Below are 17,861 nucleotides of genomic sequence, written 5' to 3' on the forward strand. Positions count from 1 at the left end.
TTTTTGTTTGCTCTTGAGCATTTGACCAAACAGAGAATATAACACTCTGGTTTTATCAGCCGACTACATTTAGTTCTGAAATCCTGATCACTGTGAATCTTTGAAAGACAAGATAACAATCAACTCATGCAAATATAGATGAATATTCAACATTCTACGATGCCCAAGTACCACATCACATGTACTCAGATATTCTTCATACTAAGTCAACTGACTTTAATGCCAAACCCCAAAAATTAGGACAGAATCAAGAGGTTCAACAAAGAGGAAGAGGAAGAGGAAGCGTTATTGGACGCATTGTGTTACAGGCCAGGCCGCCAATTCTGGTGACTTACTTTCAAGAATGGATCATCTTTGGACAAATTGCAAGACACAAGAAAAGTTATAAATGATGAACAAGATTCTCCATGCACAGCCAACTTGTGTTGGGAAATAAAGGATAAACCGCTGCACACAGAAATTACTTTATGAGGACTTTATTGTGAAGCAAAACACGGCGTTTGCACTACTTTTGGAACTTTTTATGAGGAGCAGTCATCTTGCTGTGGTGTGAAGCTGAATGTAGACTCTCCGCAGGTTGGGAGTAATGGATATGAACAGGGTCCACTGTTCATAGCTGTCTCTCTCCTCTGCTCAAAGAATGGAAGAGCTTTAAATATATAGTGTGCATATTTACGAGATGCCAAAAGCACTTTACAACACCTGTAACTTCCAATTTAGAAAACTTTTTGTGTCTGAGCTTTCTGAGAACTTTAGCTGTGATGGAGAGCAGAGCAGAGACACACAGCATGTAGGTGGAAGTTAGTGTGTTCATTTGTTCTTTTATTACTGCTGCAAACCAATCGGGAAATACTGAGTTATTTCTGTGTTTCTCTGCTTTGTTTTCATCAGCAAGGGTCGCTCCTTTTACTTTATCTTTTGCTTTAGGTTGAAAAAAGACTTTTGATGTTTTTTCCCATAAGCCTCAGTACTTTTTAATCCTATGCACCTAAAAAATAAAGATTGTATTGTTTTTAAGCATGTAGCATTTAAAGTATCTCACATTTTAACAAACCTGTTCTCACTTTTTGACTGCAGTCTATACGCTCAACTTTCCTTCCTGCCATCTGCCCTCTTTTGCTTCCCAGCCTTCATTCACAGTCAGGAACTAAGACTCCATGTTACACAAAGTGAAGCGGTACTTGATATCAGCCCACAGTGTGACCGCTGCATACACACATACATGAACACACCACATAAAAACATGTATGTGCACAGACACACACAGGCGAACTCAGAGCCCCAATGTATGTCACCCTCTGCTTTTAACACTTCACTGAGCCCCCGTCCCCTCACCTCTTCTCACACTCATTCACTCTGCCTCTCCAGTCCCCTCTTTCTTGCATTGCACATGGTTCAAAAGCTGTATTTCTGGCTTACTACACTGAAGCACAAAGACTCTTCTTATGCATCCTGGAGAAGCCCCACTAGAGAGGCCTCCATCCCGTCCTGAAGAGGAGAGTCAGTCCTCTTTTTTCTCATTACCATTTCCATACAGGCTTAAGCCACTTGGCTTTTGGATGGTGTGTACTATATTTTTCACCCATCCCACCTGCCCCCCTTCATTCACGAGGCCTGAGTTAAATGATCAGTTAGACAATCAGCTCATAAGCGAGCTCTTTTTAATGCCCATTCACGCATGCTGTCGGGTCCAAAGTGGATGGATCTCATTGGAGTCTGAGCTGTGAGGAGAGTCCTTCAGCCACCTCACAGTAGCGCCCTGTTTTCACCGCCTGAGATGTAACTGGGACACCAATCAAAGTTAAAGAAGACTCTGAAGTTATTAGATTTATGAATTCCAACTATACAAACACATTTTTACATTTTTATACCAACTTTTAGACGGACTTTGGTGTCATTTTCTTACAACAGCCAATCAGTCTATTGCAATTTGGTTAATTTGGAGTATTTTGATCATTAGTGGCGAATTCTGACATTCCTGAATTGGATTCAGATATGGTAGCTTGCATGAGGAATTTGCAGGAAATAATGTAGCAATAATGCACAAACTGTTTGTAATTTTCTACCACTGTTATTACCTTTCTGTGTTCAATACCTGACTCTGATTTGTCCATATTCCATAACTATATTTTGGGGGTCGCGGGCTGAAAAGTTAGGAACCCCTGCACTAGACTATTCCATTAGACCGCTACTCACTCACATAGACATGAGATCTCACAGAAGTTTGTGAGATCAAACATGACTCTAAAATGTCAACAGATTTTAAAAGTCACAGGGCAGAAGACCTCAATCTGCTGCTGCAGCCATGGTAACAGAAAAGCAGGGTAATGCTCGGTTTAACCCTGAATTAAAATATTTATTTTAACGTCTTATTGTCCCACAAGTAGGCGTATAAGAACATACTGTTACAAAGGAAGTGCTACAAACCAGTGAATCTCTGGACTATCATTCTTAAACCAATTAAATCATCATGAAATTGACATTTTGTACCAACTTGTTTATGTCTTTAGTTGGTAGCTGGGTAATAAGTGGGATCATGTACAGTGTGTGGGTGGTGATAGCAGATTGGAACCTCTGCAGGATGAGACAAGACCAGTATCAATAAGGATAGTATTTTTAGGTTTCTATTTGATGAAAGAACTTAAAGAATTATTGATTACTGATATGTTCTTGTGTAATTTCTTAAACTCTTAACTATTTAAAATCAGGAATAGCCTCAAAAGAATCCAGCACGTTAGGCCGTGATGTCATTGAATAAGAGTTTGATATTGGTGCTTTGTTTGTTTTTTTTTGTCTGAAAATGTGTTATTATCATTCAAGAATATGAAAATGACCACCTTGTAAAGAAAATGGTGATGATAAAGTGTATTTGTTAAGCACCTCTTAAATCTAGTGTAAGAAAATGCGTCAGAATACCTGAAAAACCCAACAAGTGTTAGTCCTGATGGAAGAAATTGGGCCAAATCCGTCAGGCGACACAGATCTGAGTAGAAATCTGTAGTTTCCTCTTTGCTGCTCTGCTGTTTGGCCCTTCCTCGTCCCCCCCCCGCCCTCCCCTCCTCCTCCTCAAACGACCACATTAATATCTGAAAGTGTTGGCTCCGACTAAAAACACTCATGGACTAAACAAAGTGCAGAGTGACTTCAGGGTCTGGGATCTTCAAATAAACCCTGCCTGGGTGTCATGGGGACCAGGAAGTGGAATTAACTGCTATATTAGCTGACCTTCATCTTGTTGTTTGTTTCAACCTGCCTGGCTGGGCCTCGGCCTGGCCCGTAACCACGGCTCTCCGGGCCCAACAATGCTGGCATTTCCCTCGGCGGAGAAACACAGGCCTCGGAGGTTTACCGAGCAAACAAGACGGCTCCTGCCAAACACTCCTGGTTCCCACATCTCACAATCACTTTTTCTATCGCCATTTTTTCCTCTGTCCTCTGCCCGTCCATGGAGCTGTAAGGCGCTTCCAGAAAGTTCTGGGTCAAGTGAGACAGAAATGTACTGTAGGAAAACAGAGCGCTGACCTATGCTGAGATTTAGAGCAGTAAACTGTCATTTTTATGGGTGTAGACATGAAACTCTCAGGGTGTCCCACTTTAGTTTCCAGAGCGGCTGCAACATAAATGCAAAACTATTCCTCTAACGAATGATTATCTCAATCCCACACTTTTATAACCTGCTGCGGTTCAATTTACATTTAACTAGAGGTCACTTCATGAGGAAAATATGTTCAACAATCTTACTTAAGGACATTTACCGTAACCATAAAAACATCACAAAGTATTTGATCACAGCTTTTTGGAATCTGTCTTGAAATAGTAAAAATGCATCAACGTTTTTGGGTCTTTTGACGCCTTTATTTAGAGGACAGGAGGGGGGGCAGAGTCAGAATCTGGGAAGAGAAGAGAGAGCGGGGCTTAACGTGGCAAACAGCCACAGGTCTCAAGGACTATAACCTCTGTTCATGGGACATGCAGTTTAACCACTGAGCTAACCGGCTCCCTTAACATCAAAGTCTTATTTTGCATCAACAACAACTTATGAAAATTAAAGTTCAAAACTAAGAGAAGCATAATTCAAAAACAGGTCATACTGCTGCGTCCCGTTCAGTATCATTAAACAACTTGTATAAATGCGGTCAGTTCTTGGTCCATTAAATCCCTGGGAGTGTCACTATTCACCTGTTTGTACTGAGTCTCAGTTTCACTGTAAACAGTTCCACAGAGGCTTTCCTCTGGCTTCCTTCAGCGGTATGAACCTGAAACAGAAACTGATGTTCTTGTGATGTTCTTGTAATTAACGGGTCTTCAGTTTGCTGAAATAACAACATCATGATGCAGCTTAGTCAAAAGTCCAAAGTCAAGCTTTGTCAGGTCTGTCCTCAAGAGGAGAAGAAAACTACGTCTAAAATGTTTGTTTGTTGAATGGAGGTCTATGAAAGAGGATTAGAGACACTGATGTTTCTTTAGCTCTGACCTTCTTCACGGAATGTTCCATTTGTTCTCAGAATTCTGACATCATCAAAGACAGAATTCTGACATCATCAAAGACATAATTCTGACATCATCAAAGACAGAATTCTGACATCATCAAAGACAGAATTCTGACATCATCAAAGACAGAATTCTGACATCATCAAAGACAGAATTCTGACATCACCAAAGACAGAATTCTGACATCATCGAAGAGAGAATTCTGACATCATCAATGACAGAATCCTGACATCATCAAAGACAGAATTCTGACATCATCAAAGACGGAATTCTGACATCAAAGACAGAATCTGACATCATCAAAGACAGAATTCTGACATCATCAAAGACGGAATTCTGACATCATCAAAGACGGAATTCTGACATCATCAAAGACGGAATCTGACATCATCAAAGACAGAATTCTGACATCATCAAAGACGGAATTCTGACATCAAAGACAGAATCTGACATCATCAAAGACAGAATTCTGACATCATCAAAGACGGAATTCTGACATCAAAGACAGAATTCTGACATCATCAAAGACGGAATCTGACATCATCAAAGACAGAATTCTAGATCACCTGCTGTTGCTCTCCATACAGACTGTTTCTCCTGCTGACACCTGATTGGTGGATACTACTCAGACTACAGACAGAGACCAGAACCCTTCTCAGACAAAAACCCAGACCCTGAGATCCAGATTCAACATGTCTCTGAATCAGAATCTGTAATTACAGGTTAGTTGTAGCTGAAAGTAAAAAGCTTTGTCAGGTCTGTCTTCAAGAGGAGAAGAAAACTACGTCTACAATGTTTGTTTGTTTAATGGAGGTGGGATCCATCATTTCTGATGCTGCGTTCAGGGAAGTCAGGAAATCTAAACACTGATTGTCTTTAGTGACACAGCATCAAGCAGATTAGTGTCTCAGTGTAAATGTTTGATCTAGAACAGATTGTTTCTCTGTTTATAGAGGGAAAGAAGTCACCTTCAGGTTTTCCTCCTGCTTTTGCTCTCCATACAGACTGTTCTTCCTGCTGATACATAATTGGTCCAAACTACCTGGACTTCAAAAGTATCACAAATGAAAACCAGAAGACTTCCCATGCTGAAAATCCAGACCCGAGCCCTACAGATTACCCTGCACTGTAACATAAAAGCATTTCCTTTAAAAGTTTTGCGATATCAATAAATCATTTCCAATGACAAAGTCAAGCACCGTGAATGTTTGACCAGAAACTGAATTTCATTTCAATCAGGTGAATGTTTTAGAGGTTTGGGTCTGTTTTATCCATCAGTCAGTACGTTGCTCCATCCCACAGAAGTTGACATAAAAACGGAGTAAAAGTGAAGTGGTCCAGCGCTGCTTGTAAATCAGTCTCCTTGCTCGCTTGGATTGACATCAAATAGTCAGGAAACAGAACTCATGTATAAAACTGAGAAGACTTTTACAAGAGAAGACTTCTCTTTTACTGCAAACAAGTATTTTCTGTCAAAGAAAAAAGACTGGAGTTATATGAAAAAGAGGAATAAAACAAAAGCTATATAATAAGAGGAAAAGGCTCCACAGTTTGACGGCTGTAGCCAAAATACTTCCTCACAGGGTTTCAAACTGAGGATGTCAACCCTGAGAAAAACAACAAATATTGGTGGTCAGGATCAAAGGGAGAAAACAGAAATATCACCTCCTGTTAAGATACAAGGTCTGATGGTGCGATTTGGTCACCTGTGTGTGCGTGTGTCACAGAGGGCGGTTGGATTCAATCTCGCCGTGGCATCAAAGCGGCACGGCCATCAAAAGCTCAGCATCAGCGCGTGGATCAAACACGCCTCAATCCCAGCAATCATCCACGGGGTCACGGGAGGACGACCCGGGTCAGACCGCAAGCCAGGGGGAAATATATTTACACATACCTGCACATTCATCCATCAGCACAAAGACTCACCTTCATATCGGTAACCTTGGGATTCTGGTTGTTCTATTGTTTAAATAAGGAGGGGATAGCCTTCAACCTGTGCTGTACACAAGCTGAGCTTTCATGACTTCTTTACATTAATGTTCACAGTTAGCTTTAAGGTGGCTGTGATCAGAGACAGCACCAGGTGATTGATAATAAGGTGATACTGGGAACAAGAGCAATCGCCGCAGCAACAGAGTAAAAATGGCATGGTGTAGATGTTTTTCAACGTTTCAGAGAATAACATGACTGCAATCTGCAAAACATGCTGCAAGTATTCAGAGGAGAAACTTCCATCAGATCCATGTCCAGTCCGTCTACAATCCGCTGCGGTCCAGCTCCTTGCTCTCCCGGGTGTTTTCAGAACACAGCACGGAGCAGGACCACCAGACAGCTGGAGTCATGTGACCGAGGTTTCCCCTTCTGTAATCACTGAATCAAGGATTCTCCTCCTCCTCCTCTCCTCATCCATGTTGTCTTTCTGGTCCTCTTTGTGTGAGTGTTTTATTCTGAAAATTAACCGGATGTTTTCATTTTGTTTTGGTGAAACCTGACTTCCTGTCCCGCTCCATCTGCTCTGTTGAGATTGATGCATCGTGCTCCGGCATCCAGCAACAATAGAAGCCTTGTGTATCTGATCCGGAGGGCTCCAACCTGCCGGATCAGAGCCGCAACCGGATCAGAGACGCAGCCGGACACAACGGAGCAGATCCAGTGGAAGTTAACACATTGACTAGAATAGAAAACTTTTAGATCCGGTGCTGTGACGGATCGGAGACGGACCGGACATGGATCTGGTGGAATTTGGCATTTGGGGACCCAGTTGGCCCATCCTTATTATCACTAAAGAGTAATGTTGTATCACTTTTTACAGTGTTAGTTGCACAACAAGGGATCTTTAAATTTACATAAAAAGTTCCTCCAGGATCATCCAAGGAGGAGTACTATGAGTAACTGCCCTGAGACGCAGACTGACCAGCCCAAGAAAGGAAAACAGCTCAGAGCTCCTGACTCACATCCTCTGCTCCTCCAATCATGTTTCAGATTCCTGAGTTATGTGTGCTTCCATGTGGACAACAGCTCTTTTTCCACAATGAAAGAAATGTGGTAAACCCACACACCCATAAATGTGACTGACAGGAGAGTACCAGGATTATAAAACAGTGCAGCAGCAGCAGGCAGGGATAACCGGCCATGCCTGTAAATCAACAGGTTTAAATTTATTCTGCTCAGGGAAACAAGCACTCCACGTTCAATTAAACGGCTAAGCTGTCCTCACGCAGCCGAAGGAAACATTGATAAACCGAGAAGTTCTGATGACATGAACCCATTACCGGGGTGTGTCGGCGCATCTCAATGCATCAACAGCTCGCAGGGGGAGCCGTGAATCTTTCAGCACATTAATAAGAACAGACTGAATGCATGTGTACTGCAAATTACCCATAATTACAAATATATATTTATACTCTGTAAACAATAAAAGCTCTCACAAATACTGCTAACCTTTTTTTCTCTTGGGTTTTAAAGGGAAACTATTCCTCTTCCACAGATTGATTATCAGCATTTGATTTGTTGTTGTCCGGCCAACTAAAGTCAGGAGGTCAAAGGAGGTCGTCTTGTTGGTATCTTTGCTGAATAGGCTTACCTGTTGGCATTTGTTTACAAGTCCAAAAAAGGCCCAAAAGTGACACTAAACTACACAAATTCAGAACAACAAAGATGCAAAAGAGACACAAAATGACATCCAAGAAAAGCAAATTGGCAAAAGCACCAAAGTGACCACAGAAAGGTGTCAAATCAAGACAGGTCTCTCTTGGAAACAAGACCCAGACTGTATGGTAAAAGGACGTAGTCTCTGTGACGTCACCCATTTGTTTCTGAAGCAGAGTTTTGAAGCCCATCAACGATGGTCGCCATATTGGAAATGCTGACTCAACCTAACTTTGCTCAGCAAAGAGGGGGTGCTGGTGGCCTAGTGGTCTAAGCGCCCCAAATACAGAGGCTATAGTGCTCATCGCAGGGGGTCGCCAACTCGACTCCTGGCTTACTGGAGCTTTAATTTGGCTTGTGTTTTTATTTGCAGCAGATTCCTTTCTTGGTATTATTGCGTGTGATTTCTTGCCCTGAATATCTCCTATAATCCTCATTAATAATCTTTTCCCAGGCATGTGGTATCCATTATTTTGGAGTGTGTTTGACATTTACAGAGTGGCTAATACAGCACATTTCCTCACGTCTCAGTCTTATCATTCCATCAGATTCGTTGTCGCTCCAACAGATGAGCTAATGACTTTCTTTCCTGCTGGAGGAAGTGATGAAGTCAAAACAATGTCCCGACTTTGCAGGAATGATCCCTCTGATGTATCACAAGGTGAGGATTACTGCTGTGACAGCTGAAGCACAACATGGTAATCATTAAACTCGGAGTGAGACATCACATCAGAGAGCTTTATCAATAACACAGCGAGCTACAGGTACTAGAGACTGGACGTGACTCTTACCGGGTCATGCGGCTCATATGGAACAGATAGATGAGATCTCTGAATCCGCTTTGTTAGACTACTTCACCTTGCGTGCTGCATGGGTAAGAGGGAGTGGAAACACTGTCTGTGTAGACTCAACACACTGAATGTGTGTGTGATAGAAGCCTGTATAAAAAATGAACATGGTGTGTGTTTCTGCATACACTGATTTCAATGTTCAACATGCGTGTGAAGCTCGCCCGGGCTCCTCTCTCTTCTCTCCAGGGGAGGTGTTGTGAAAGCTCGATGGACATCTCTCTTCTCTGCATCTGGCTCTTAGAAGTGTCTGCGAACACATGGGCCCATTAGTTCCACCTCCGGGTGGACTCCCGCCTGATCTACACTGATGTGATCTCACAGGGGCCCGGGCCAGCCCTCCCCGGGGACCCATAACCACCCAGGCACCAGAACAAATAGCTCAGCGCTTACGCACACGTCTTTATGGCAGGTGATTCCCTGCCCTGTTTCCAGAGCATGCAGGGACTTCAAAGTCTCTCTCTCTGACTGTTGTTCTCACCCTTGGCTTCTTCTTCTCCAACCTGCCACGTCTTTGGATTCTTGGCCGTGGACAAAATGAGGCATTTACAGGGTGAGGTCACTGAGGTGTGCTTTGATGCCGAAGAACGAGAATGAATATACGTGTACTCATCTGAACTGGTACACTTCAGCATCAGAGTGCAATCTTGCTTTCAAAAATCGGCCAGCCACCCTCACAAGACGGCTGTTCTCTCTGACGTCCTGCTTGTACTGCTGTGTTCAAGACTGCAAATTGAGGTGCGTTTCGACCGCAGGAACCAGGGTCTAAATCTTGTTCCTGGATAGTTAATATCCACCTGAATGTTCCTGCTTTGGGGGTTGTACTTTTCAAAGGTCCAGGAACTTTAAGGGTGGGACCCGCAGTGCTTAACATTTCTGATTGGTAGAGTACCCTCATTGTTTTTATCTCACCCTCCGTCCACAATAACATCACTTGGTTTAATAACTCCTGAACAATGGTCTTCTTTGAGCCTGATTGTGTGAATGCGTCTCTGTCAGCTCCCGGTGTTACAGTCTGAATAGTGACCCTGCAAACTGGAGACCTTCAGCTGAACGTGTCAGTGTTTGTGGAGTTTACAACAGCTGTTGAAACACAGAGGGAGTTCCTGGGAATGCATCCTAGTTTAGTTCTTATTCAAATGTCCAAATATCCTCATCAGATATTTAATGATCGTCTAAAGACGTGTATGAGGGATGCATCCGGCTGAGAGTCTCCAGTGAACAGGGTCGCTGTTTAAACCAAAACACCGGCCGATCTCTGACATGGCTTTTCTACCGTCACTCGTCTCCTTCCAAGTGTTGATTCAGTGAATCCATTTGCAATAAAGCACGGTCTAAAACAGCACAAGAGGAATCTCCTTCATGCTAACAGGCTAACTGTTGTATCGCTAATGATGATGCCGACGGCCTTCGTCTTTGTCTTACTGCCCTCAACTGGTCTGGTGGTGTAGTGTCACTGGCTTCATTTGCACAATCTTCCTGAGACTTCAGCCCAAGATCGAAACGCAGACAACAATTAGGCCACAGGAACCATTTATTTCCTTAGAGAGCAGTTCTGGGGATTCCTGGAACTTCTGGTTGAATAGTACTTTATATAAATATTGATAATCACATAAAATTAAATTTAATAAAAATGCTTCCTGAATGATAAACGACTGCAAGAGCATGGAGCATGTTCAAACTTTCTTCAGCATGTGTCGAAATGCCTCCAGGAGCTTAAATGGTAGATTAGTTAAGAACACATTTCTCCTTTCTGTCCATCACATTTGATTCAGTTTGACTTTCACTCAATCCAAAGTCATGTCGCCTGCCCAGTGAGGTGCTGAGAGATGGGCGAGCTGGAGCCGGGGTGGAGGAAATGGATGGCAGAGGCAGAGATGCGAGAGGAGTGGAGGTTATCCACCAGCTGAGGAAACACAGCGACGGGCATTTCCAAGCGTTGCGCTGCGGTGAAAATCAGCTGCAGGGCCAACGAAAATGTTTGTGTAGAAAATTCTGAAACATCCACACAGGAAATAAGACGACCGCTCTTCATTGACAGGAAACATACATCCTCTTACACGCACATTACACAGGCGCAGCAAAGGACACATTCCTCCTGACACCGTGGGGAGTATTCAGTTGTGCATGTGCAGTGTTTCCACCACAGGAACTACACGACACAATGGCTGAGCGAGCTGCTGGAGCCCGGCGCTGCAGTGATTACAGAGCCAGATAGAATCATCACATGAGGCTTCCATGTTTTCTTTTTAACATGATATGATTACTGAACTCTACGACAGCCTTTGATTAACTTCAGTTTCATTTTATGGTACTATGTGGAATTAATAAAGAGTAATATGAATACAGGAAACATGAACAATGTGTAAGCAACTGCAGTGTTTCCCACAGAATGAAGATGTACCTGTCGTGCTATGCTCTAAAAACTTTAAGCTGAATTTTAATTTGCTAAACTTATTGATTTTAATTGTTTTTATTCTGTATTTTATTGTCATTTCTTGCCTTTAACACCACTTAATTTATAAACTGCATATTTGATCATTCGTTTCATTTTATTTATCTGTAACAGTCTGATGTTATTTGTATGTGCTCTATTGAAAATGAGGGTTTCGGCAGGTGTAAGATTTACAGTGAAGGCCCCGCTTTGTCCGATGAATAACAGGCACGCCAAGGGCTTGCACAGGCCAGCGCATGTAACTCACGGGTTATGGTTTGGGGGTTAGGGTATGTGTTTAGGGTTAAAGGTTAAGGGTTAGGGTTTAGGGTCTAGGGGTTTAGGGTTAGGTTAAGGTTTAGGGGTAAGGGTTAGATTTAGGGTTTAGGCTTACTGATTAGGGTTAGGGTTTAGGGTTAAGGGTTGAGGTTTAGGATCAGGGGTTAGGGGTTAGGGTTAAGGGTTAGGGTTTAGGGTCTAGGGGTTTAGGGTTAGTGTTAACGGTTAAAGATTTAGGGTTAGGGTTAGTCTAAAGGGTTAAGGGTCAGGTTAAGGTTTAGGGTTAAGGGTTGATGTTTAGGTCTAAGGGTTAGGTTAAGGTTTAGGGGTTAGGGTTAGAGTTGGGTTAAGGGTTGGGTTAGGGGTTAGGGTTTAGAGTTTGTGTTAGGGTTTAGGGCTAGTGTTTCGGGTTAAGGGTGAGGGTTTAGGATTTAAGGGTTAGGCTTTAGTGTTTAGGATTTAGGGATAGGGTTTAGGGTTTAGAGCCGGGTTGGGATGTAGGGTTGGGGTTAGGATTAGGGTTTAGAATCAGGGTAAAGGGTTATGGTGTAGGGGATAGGGTTTAGGCTTAAGGAGTTAGGTTTTAGGGTTAGGGTTTAGAGTCAGGGTTTAGGGGTTGGGGCTCAGGCTTCATAACCCCTCTTTAAAAAACAGTAAGAGGCGTCTCTGATAGTTCATCCTTGTTTTATGCCGTCAATGTTTATCGCAGCATTTCAACTTCCCTCCCTCAGAGTGACATCAGAGTAAAATGGCGGCTGTGTAAACAGGGGGACTCGTCATCCACGTCTTCTAATTCTCTTCTTCTCTCCAAATCTCTGCTTTCAGTTAACCGTCCGTTTACGCCACTGCAAAAAAGAAGTATGTCATTTTATCTGTTGTGCTAATAAACAGGTCAGATCCAAATTTCCTGAGGCATGAATGGCAACAAGAGAGGAGGCATTACTGCAAATGGAATTAGAGAGAGAGAAGCACAGAGTTGGTGTATAACCTTTTTTTCTCTTCTCTCAATCAACTTGAAAGCCCTGTAAGGCCTTTACTGGACACCGAACGAGGGAAAATGTGTCTCAGCGTAGAAACCACAAGCGATTCCGGGCTGCTGAACCGTCACATATAATGGAGGTGAAACAAACAGAAACTGTGGACCTGGAGATGACATCACCATCCAAAGCTCTGCTGCCAGACGCTCAGTGTAGGGAATATCTTTTTTCTAACACTTGGCAAGGGATGCATGTACACTCCAATCCCCTTTTATTGCTATTTACCTCTTTGCCAAGCTTTGTTGAAAGCGTATAGCTCCACAAGATGAATGTGAGGCTGAAAAAAAGAGTCTACAGCACAGCTTCTACCACCACGCAGCCCTCTGTTAGGTTTCACTGCATATCATCCGTGTGCTTCAAGTTGTCCTGAACCCACGACTCTGCGTGTTGATTCTTCCCACCTATAAAGGATTCCTGCGTGAATGTGCGCTCCGTTGTGTCTCATTGAGTGCAGCAGCATCACAACAGATAGCTCAGGTGGTCTGAACAGCACTCAGCCACCCCTCACTTTTTCTAAATATGTACACAAGTGCACAGGAGAGCGCCGGTGAGCCCAGAGGAGACCGCGCTGGTGCTCGCCGGATCATAAATCCACCGTCGGACAGGCGGGCCGAGCCGGAGCGCTTAGACACCGTGGGTCAGGTGATTTATGGATCAGTGTAACCTCTGGAGTTTAAAAATAACAAGCGCAGATCTCGCCTGGGATGGAATACCTCTGCAATGCTCTGATACTGTGAAACCACTTTAAAGACACTCGACAGGAAAGCGTGAGTTAGAAAAATTGTAAGAGTTATGTGACGGAGAGGTCGATATATTATAAAAGCTTTTTAAACAGAAAACGAAGCTGCTGTAACGCCACGTCTTTTAGTTTAATGAGAAGTCGTTAATGGAAATATTATTAGAGCGCACTGTTAGCAGCCTTTCTCCAAGCCCTGAACTTCTCTCAGACTTCTTTGTACACGCTGTTTGGAGGGAGCATCAATCACTCGCTGCAGAACCCCCCTCCAGCGACCCCCGCCGGCTCCCACCAGCAAAACCAACACCTGCAGGACGGAGGAGAGTGCCACTAACTCACACTGTGGCAGATCTGCAGTCAGGCTTTCACATGCACATCCAGGATTTACTCTGATGACGGTAGACGCCACTTCCATACGGGGGCCTCTGGTTTAATGGAGTGCAAAGTTTCCTTTAATATTTCTGCAGGTGTCAGGGAGGAGGACACTGCAGCACACGGGTATTCTTGTAACATGCATGCTCCTTCTCAATCATACAGGAGTGATAAAAGATGGTTCTGACTTTTTATGGAGAATTTGTGATCGGTTGCACGAAAATTCAGAGTGTTTGCCTTCCTGAAAAAGTAAACTAAAAGTACACGTTCCTGTCTGCATTCATTTAAATGAAAGTTAGACAGTGTGAGGTGAAGATAACCTCCCTTGTACGCCCCTCTCATCACTCCACAGGAAAAAGCAATCATGCCCTCACATAATCCTGGACCCTTTGAAACCAGATTTAACTCGCCGGTAATAACGCCTCGATGCGGACAGATTGCTTGTTTCTGCAGCTTACATAAAAAGCATTCACTGCGGTCGGTGTTGTTGTGTTTAAAGGCACAGAGGAACACTCCGGTGACCGCATACAGCTGTCATCATCCCCACTCACGAGGCCTAGATGAGCAGGAAAACACTAATCATGTCATCACTGTGCCGTATAGAAGCCAGAGCCCCATTTAGCAGATAGCAGATTGTAATTACACCGTCCTCCGGGGCTGCAGGATTGTGGTGGTCCCGGCCGATGCCAAGAAAAGCAGCCGAGGCGCTGATTAGCTTGGACTTACCTCTTGCATTCTTCTGCAATGCCTGGCTGCACCTAGCTGCTGGTGGATCCAGCTCAATTCATTCCCATATTGTTTGTTAATGACCAGTTTTATGGTGCCGAGGCTCTCTCTGCGTGCAGGAACATGGTGCCACACATATCTGCATGTTTCAGCACACGCAGGAAGACACAGGAAATACAAATATGCTCATACGGCTAACTCAGAGTATAAGTGAAGCTCACCTTGACGGTCTTCTGGCAGCAGCATCTCCACAACGTCAACATCATCCATGCTTGGGTTAGCGGTCTGCTGTTGGTGTGTCGTCGTCCATCCTCCCTCGATTCTGATCAATGAAAGCACATCAGTCTGTTAGCATGAACTTTACTCACTTCACTGTATGATACCGTCAGAGTGATGCATGTTTATGTTCTCATACATGATTAATTAGGCTGAAACAGAACAAACCTTCCATTTAAACTGCACAATAAACAGCAAAGGTCAATATGTAAGTCAAAATGTACATTTATTTATTTTTACAGTTATGTTTTGGGGCTTTTACTCCATTATTTTGGAGGATAGGACAGCGGATAGAGCAGGAAACCAAAGGAGAATTAGGGAATGACATGCAGCAAAGGGGACGTAGGCTGGAAGTGAACACAGACTGCCCGCTAAATGGGCGCCTAAGTCAAAATACTTTTATATCTAGTTGTAAAATAATTAATAATTTTGATCACAATAAAAGACATTCTTAATTGTTTATTTAAAATACTTTTTTTTCACATTTCAAACAGTTTTTACGTCCATATCAACAATGTACAGCACTTCCTAGCAGTGTCTTGATTCAGGAGTCAAATAAATGTAATGAAATGTTCTTTAAGATCTTGACATTTAGATTTATTATTCAATTAGTGCTGCACTACTGCACCGCTTTTCAGGTTGGAGAAGGCAAACACAGGTTCAGGACTCAACATGAAATTAAAAAAAGGATTTAATAAACTAAAAGAAAAAAAAACATACTTTCTTCAACAAAAAAGGGAAACTTTTGTGGAGGGAAACTCACAAGGGCAGTGCTGACCACTGTTCCAACCTGAGGACGTCCCTAAGACCTGAGTCTTTAAACATGTTTCCCAGCCTGCAGTCAGTTGCCTCCCATTAAGCAAGCACTGTAGCTAACATCTAGTTTCACACACGCATCTTTTGTGACATGTTTGCACGCTGACATCAGTCTGATTAGCAGCACCTAGATGCTTAACTCGAAACTCAAGGTGCTTCTGTGCAGCATGGAGTTATCCTGAGTTGAATCATGTTGTCTGTCTTACATTTGGACCCAGCCATCACCAACCTGCAGAGTATTTATTGCCTTGTCTTCAACACTTCCTCAACCTCTGGACTTGTTACCTGGTACGAGCTGTTAGCATGCCGTTCCAGGCCCGTGCACTCACCATCACCATCCCTTTCTCCTCTTAGAAATATACTCCACATTTCTAAATATCATGTAAGTCATAAATAACTGCTGTTTAAATTTAAAGACGCAGTTTTAGCTTTAAAAAATAGCTTATTTAGAAAGTAGGAGTATGAAGCATGTACTAACAAACACCCCTCTGTGCTCACTCTGTGGATGCAATCACAGTTAGGGTTCACCGTGTTTTACATGCCTGTATTTTACTGCATAAACATCTCTGCGTTCTGTCACTGATGGCTGGTAAATGTTCCTCTAACTGTGGAGCTCAGCCAATGAGAGGAAATGAGGAAACTCTTATTTAGTGGGTGTGTAACATCACTTACTCTGCGCTGCTACATCATGTGAACTTCTTTTCAAACAAAGATGATATGAGCGCATACCAGTGCAGAGACTTTTAGAGGTTATTCCACGTTGGGGTATCGATGTAATCCTTCACCCAGGATCCGGCAGAACTGTGTTGGTATGAAGATTAGAGGCTCATCCAATTAGCCTTTAATCAGACACATCTGAACGCTTATATGAGAAGAGCAAAGAGGCCCAAAGTCTGGAATAAAGGGGTGTTTTCTATTTATTAAATAGGTTTGAAGTATTAGAGAAGGAAAAGCTTAGATAAATGAAGCGTGAATAATATCATTACTGTGTGTTTAGACCTCCCACTGTGTCTGTTAGCTTTCTCTTCCCTATAAAGGGAGGGAAAGGTTCCTCCAACAGGTGCAGGTTAAAGCTATCCTTCAAATGAGATGGAAATATATTCTGCATGTCACAGGATAAACACTTTAAAGCTGTCTTCTCCATCTAAAGGCCAAATTCCAGCAGATCTGGGACTGGTCAGTCTCTGATCTGATAGGTTTCTATTCTAGTCAATGTGTTAACTTCCGCTGGATCCACTCCGCAGGTCGGAGCCCTCCAGATCAGATACACAAGACTTCTATTTGTGCCGGATGCCGGAGCACGATGCATCAATCTCAACAGAGCAGGTTTCACCAAAACAAAATGAAAACATCCGGTTAATTTTCAGAATAAAACACTCTGTGTTATCACCAGATCGTATTTCACTTAACTACAACAACAAACCAAAGTCATGATGAGCGGAGCCAGGCCTGGAGTCAACAGGTCAGAGGTTTTCAGAGGACCAGAAAGACAACATGGATGAGGAGAGGAGGAGGAGGAGAATCCTTGATCCTGGAAACGCAAACGGTGGGTGTTGTTGACGGACGAGAGAGGACGGATACGGATCTGGTGGAAGTCTGATGTAAGTCCTGAATTCAGACCACACTGGTGCAGCAGTGCAGCTTTTACTTGACAATAAATCTTAAAGTGAAGATCATAAAGTACGTTTTATTGCATTTAACTGTTCGCCAAAATAAGTTACTGCTAGGAATTGGTGTACATTGTTAACACAGATTTAAAAGACCCAACTCAAGACCTACCTGTTCCAAAAAGCATACAACCCCCGCCCCACCTCTGTCCCTGTTTTGTTTTGTTTATATGTTTTATTTTTAGTTTTACCTTATGTAAAGCGACTTTGAGTACTTAGAAAAGCACTATATAAATTCTATGAATTATTATTTTTATTATTATTTAAAAACAGTTTAATATAAGAAATTAGGGAATTCTAAAAATGCAATTAATTGTGTTGAGCTATCTAAATTCTGTCATTAATAGCGATTTAAAAAATATATAAAATTTGATATCCTACTACACAATACAGGTCAGTATGATAAAGTTAGGACAAAGTCAAAATAAAGTTAAACTAAAAGCTTTTAAAAGGTGAATTCATATTTTGATAACACCACAAAGGGGAAACAGAAGAATTATAAAAATGGTAAGAGGCAAATTAAGTGAAAAG

At 42.7% G+C, this 17,861-nt stretch overlaps 1 protein-coding gene across 1 annotated transcript in view; it reads right to left on the reverse strand.

Moving 5' to 3' along the window:
- The window catches only part of LOC117832378 (phosphoinositide 3-kinase regulatory subunit 5-like), a 92,570-nt gene that overhangs the window by 72,468 nt on the left and 2,241 nt on the right, over window positions 1-17,861 (reverse strand). The window contains exon 4 of the mRNA XM_034711475.1: window positions 14,793-14,893. The gene's annotated coding sequence lies outside the window, so the exon portion shown is untranslated. The remainder of the gene's footprint in view (window positions 1-14,792; window positions 14,894-17,861) is intronic.

The sequence above is a fragment of the Notolabrus celidotus genome, chromosome 20 (genome assembly GCF_009762535.1).
Source record: "Notolabrus celidotus isolate fNotCel1 chromosome 20, fNotCel1.pri, whole genome shotgun sequence".
Classification (NCBI taxonomy): domain Eukaryota; kingdom Metazoa; phylum Chordata; class Actinopteri; order Labriformes; family Labridae; genus Notolabrus; species Notolabrus celidotus.